Source organism: Hylobates moloch, unplaced genomic scaffold, assembly GCF_009828535.3.
Source record: "Hylobates moloch isolate HMO894 unplaced genomic scaffold, HMol_V3 SCAFFOLD_4599, whole genome shotgun sequence".
NCBI classification, from domain to species: domain Eukaryota; kingdom Metazoa; phylum Chordata; class Mammalia; order Primates; family Hylobatidae; genus Hylobates; species Hylobates moloch.
Genome location: NW_026656874.1, coordinates 1 through 5,383, shown reverse-complemented (window position 1 = coordinate 5,383; position 5,383 = coordinate 1). Strand labels below are relative to the sequence as shown.

General features: G+C 49.7%; 1 pseudogene; it reads right to left on the bottom strand.

Moving 5' to 3' along the window:
* Positions 1-6: 6 nt before the first annotated feature.
* LOC116465350 (putative killer cell immunoglobulin-like receptor like protein KIR3DP1) lies at positions 7-3,088 on the bottom strand (annotated as a pseudogene).
* Positions 3,089-5,383: the final 2,295 nt, after the last annotated feature.

The following is a 5,383-nucleotide window of genomic DNA, read 5'->3' as shown; positions in this document are numbered from 1 at the left end:
CCCATCATGGAGCTCTCCAGTGAGGTTCAAAGTGCCCTCAAACTTCCCCTTTCTGTGCAGAAGGAAGTGCTCAAACATGATATTTGACCAACATTGCAGGATGACTGTCTCTTCTGATTTCACCAGGGGACCTGGGAGGGCCAGGAGGGAAGGTTTTCTGTGGACTCCTAGGAAGAGAGGTCGTGAGTTTAGAAGGCGTCTCTCTTTATCATCCCATCCATGGCACCTGGAATGAGGGAGGCTTCCCTTCTCTGGTGTCTATCTCTCTCCTTCCTCTCTGTGTCTTCATGTTCTTTTCTGTGCCCATAACTCCCAGTGCAGATCCTTCCATCTCTCTCCCTCCCTCTTCTCTGTCCCTCTGTCTCTAGTAGCCTCTGATTTCCTTCCCACTGGGCTCAGCCTCATCTCTTGGGCTGTTGTATCTATTTGGCACTAATGTCTTTCCTGCTGTCTATGTGGGGGTGGAAGAGGAACCAGGATAGGCTGCACGTCCAGGCTCTTAGCAGCCTGGTTCAATCTCTTTTGGATGAACTGGAATCCTTGGCAGGAGGTATGAACTGATCAGCAAGGCAGGCACCAGTGTCCACACACCCTGTTCCTGGTGGGGACTGGGAGCCACTCTCGCCATGTCGGTGCCTTCTCCATGGTGCAGCTTCCATAGGGTGGCTCCTGGTGCTGGTTTGAGGAGTATCAACCCCTCCCTATGTGGATGGAGCCTGGTGGTGGCATCATCACCCCACCCTTGCTGATCTCAGGGTAGCCAACCTTCTCCTTGTTTGGTTTCTTTAATTAATTAATTAATTTTGGAGACAGAGTCTCACTCCTTCGCCCAGGCTGGAGTGAATTGGTGTGGTCTCGGCTCACCGCAACCTCTGTCTCCTGGGTTCAAGTGATTCCCCTGCCCTCAGCCTCCCGAGTAGCTAGGATTACATGCGCCTCCCACCATGCCCGGCTATCCTTGTGTCGTGTCTTAACTTGTCCTTGACCTGGGTTCCAGTGTTGGTTTCCTGTTGCTGCTGTAGAAAATTAACAGAAGCATGGCAGCAGGAGAGAACACACTGACCCCTTCCACTTCTGGAGACACAAATCGGACCCTGTTTCTCCTGGGCTAAAGTCAAGGCATCTGCAGAGGTTCGTTCCCTCTGGAGACTCGGGAGAATCAGTTCCTTGACTTTTCCAGCCTCTACAGGCCACCTGCATTCATGGCTCGTGGCCTTCCTCCACCTTCAAAGCTGATGGAGACTCCCATTGCGCTGCTCTAATCCCCACTCCCCTCTTCCTCCTCCTTTCATGTGGACCCTTGTGATTACACTGTGCCCAGAGGGACAGTCCAGGCTGTCTCCCCATCTCAAGGTCAACTTATCAACAACCTGAGCTCCATCTTCCACTTCAGTCCCTTCCCCTATAACATAAATAGTCACAGACTCCAGGGATTACAATGTAGTCATCATTGGGGACAATTATTCTTCCCACCGCAGCACCCATTTCCCTGTATTCAATCCCCCTTTACCCCAAATGCAGTCAGGGCCTGCGTGATGGGACCCTCAAGGACAAGCCCACCAGAAGCTCTGGGATTCAGGAGGAGGGACAAGGAGAATCCCAGACAGGAGCCCTCTGACCTGTGACCATGATCACCAGGGGGTTGCTGGGTGCAGACCACACAGTGGGGGAGTGCGGGTGTGAACCCCGACATCTGTAGGTCCCTGCGTGTGCTGTGGTCACAGGGCCCATGGGGATGCCCTTCCAGAATGTTTTGTTGTAGAGCTCAGGGACAGGCATCCCATCTTCTTTGTATAGACTGAAGATGGTAAACCCAAGAGGAGAGTGACACAGAAGAGTCACATGTCCTCCTCAAGGCACCACAGTGCTGGGCCAGGCAGACAGCAAGGGCTTGTCCTGTCCACCTGGAGGAGAACGAGGCACCGCCTTAGACAGGAGGACGTGGAGCCGCCCCTCCCTCCCATTGCTCAGAAGATTCTCCCCACTTTCCACGTTTCTATGGCAACTACCACACCTGGGTGCCCAGGGCTACAGGAAGGACCCACCCCACAAAGACATGGTGTCTCCCTACAACAAAAGTGTCAGCTGAGAACTTTGAGCAAGTGCTGAGTAAGAGACTCCTACTGGATTTGAATAGTGTAAGATTAACTCACACAAACCAACACAAGGCAGACATGGGGTGGAGGGCGTGTCCTTTGTGAATGGAATATCAGCCGATGCGTGAACCACAATACACAACTGAGCCCCCATCAGAGGATTTGGAATGTCAGGGCCATGGCTGTGGCTCCCCCACCTCTTAGGTAGAATGACAGCAGCCACACTGCAGCCCCCACCGCCACGGAAACGCTGGAGGGTGTGAGTTACACCTTTGTCCTCAGAGGCCTGCTGTTCCTAGCACTGCTTTGCTCCCTTCCTCTGCCGGTGACACCACATCCCCACTGCACAGCCCAGCTTGGAGGACCCCAGTCTACCCTCCCGGGTTCCCACAGAACCTGACTCAGCCAGGGGAAAGGAAGGCTGGGGAGGGCAAGGTCAGAACTGTGGGCTGAGCACCCCCGGGTCTCCTCATCCTTGTTCATAAGAAAATCCCCCACTGGCCTTCCCTCCTGTTTCAGGAAAATCCTCTTATGTGGGGAGATGACACCCTAAGGTTTGGAGAAGGACTCACCCTCATGTGGCCAGGCCGCCTGCAGCAAGAAGAACCCTGGAAAGAAAGATCATGATGGAGGATCCATCCCATCCGCACGCAAAGCAGGGCACCCTGCTGCCCCGACTGGGCTGTGTGTCTCGGCAGCCAGGCCCTTGCTGGGCTGAAGGTAAACTTAGCCTCGCTGCCTACCTGCTGCCAAGAAGAGGGCTCTCGGCTGTGGAGAGACCCAGGCTCCAGGCCCAGATCAACACTTCCTGTCCCAGATCTCCACTCCAGGCCCAGATCTCACTCCAGTCCCATATCTCCACATCAGACCCACATCTCCCCTCCAGGCCCATATCTTTACCTCTAGGACGAGATCCCCATCCCCGCACTCCCTCCGTCGATTCCCTTCCAGGACTCACCAACACACGCCATGCTGATGACCAGGAGCGACATGGTGCTGTCTGTGCAGACGGGCGGCTGCGCCCCAGCTCAGCTCAGCAGCGCACAGGATGTTATCTGGCGCCCTGCCCATGCAGTTTACATGCTGACCACATCATGGGAGGGTGACATACACAGGCTCTTTCTACCTTGCATGAGGCCCAGTGGGTGCTCGCTCAAGAGCGGAACATGGCTTCCTGGAAATTGTTGTGACTACGATTGCCACCTTGCATCATTCACTATGACCAGACTCAAAAGACGTCTCAGATCGAACCTCTCATACACAAGATGATTGAATTCTGTGCTTACATTAAAGACTTTTGATGTATTTTTGTTTTTATCTGAGATTCAAACTCTTCTTCATGTGTAATGTGCAAAATATCTAAGAGGTATTATTAACATTATCAGAGGAATTGTGACAAAAAGCCATTCTAATTTTCCTGCTTGAGTGTCTAGTACTAAACCAGAGGCACAAGAATTGCTTGAACCTGGGAGGCGGAGGTTGCACTGAGCTGAGCTCGAGCCACTGAACTCCAGGTTGAGTGACAGAGGAAGAGTCTGTCTCAAGAAAAAAAAAAAGCAAACTAAATAACCTATAATAGCAAATCAGAGGACTCAGGTTACCAAATTTTAAGAGGTTCTATAAGTTTATATAAAATGCAGCATCCTCATGAGAGGGGATAGAGAGAACCACTGGGCAGAAAACTGTGTCTAAAATACATCCGTGGATACACAGTCCCTTTATAGTTGACAAAGGCTGCCATGTAGTTTAAGGAGGAATAGAATATTTTCTCAACAAATAACACAGGACCATAGGGTTACACGTAGGAAAAAATAAATCTAAACTTATCCTCACACTATAAAAACACTTCTTATTTTTTATCTTGTTGTTGTAAATTTTTTATGCTTTATTTTTAAGATTGACAAATAAAAATTATATATAGTGGTTCTTCACTATTCCTGGGTGATTGGTTCCAGGATCCCCATTCAGATACCAAAGTCTGCAGATGCTCAAGCCTCTTGCATGAAATGGCCTAGTGAAGCTGGGCGCCATGGCTCACGCCTGTAATCCCAGCACTTTGGGAGGCTGAGTTGGGTAGATCACAAGGTCAGGAGTTCAAGACCAGCTGGTCCAACATTCTGAAACCCCGTCTCTACTAAAAATACAAAAAAAAAAAATTTTATCTGTGCATGGTGGCACGTGCCTGTAATCCTAGGGGAGGCTACTGGGGAGGCTGAGGCAAGAGAATCGCTTGAACCTGGGAGGCGGAGGTTGCAGTGAGCTGAGATCGCGCCACTGCACTCCAGCCTGGGTGAGAGAGTGATACTGTCTCAAAAAAAAAAAAAAAAAATAGCATAGCAATTGCATATAACCCATGCACATCCTCCTGTATACATGAAATCATCTCTTGATTACTTATACTTCCTGACACAGCCTACACATCACTCAATTTGTGTCGATTCAACATAGTTTTTTGCTTTTTGAAACTTCGGGGATTTTTTTCTCAAAATATTTTTGATTTATTGTTGGTTCAATAAACACCTGTAAACCCCACAGATATGGAGGAGCGACTGTATATTTATAGTATGAAAGATGATGTGTTGATATGTGTCCCCGTGGAGATGAGACTAACAAGGCCTATGACTCTACAAATGTTTCATGGTGGAATGACTCTGCCAGCTTTCCAGGTCTGCAGAGAGTAAGAATATCACTTGTTCATCTGATTCACGATCCTTGGAACCTCCTATGTGCTGCATCTTTGGATGGAAATTGGAGTCCCAGAGACAAATCAGGCTGCACCCTGCTTCCAGAAGCTCAGAGTCCAGGGGTGAGAACCCAGTGGAGAATAGATGGGGTTATATGGACATAGTAATGATAACACCGGAAGCCTTAGGCAAGAAAAGAGTCCCATTACCGAAACCATGAGAGCAGACATGTTTATTTGAAGGAGGGAAAACTACATTGAAATTGTTAAAAAAAATTTATAAGTTTTACTGCTGACAGAGGCTGAAAGATAGTCTGAGGGGAGGTGGAACAGCATGAGGGAAGGTGGAACAGCACGCGTCTAAGTGCTGTGTTAAGAGGGAGCCTCTTGTGTGTTTGGAATTGTGAGTTCCTCAGTGTGATCGCAGCCTCACGTAGACTAGGAAGTAAGCCAGTTAGGTTGGAGAGGTGGGCAGGGGTCAAAGGAAATAGAGAATTGTGGGCTAAGGAAAGGAGTGTGTTTTCTCTGCAGCAGGCAGTGGGGACCATGGACATTTGTAAGCAAGAGAGAGCCATGTTCACATTCGTGGTGTGAGGAAGAGCGA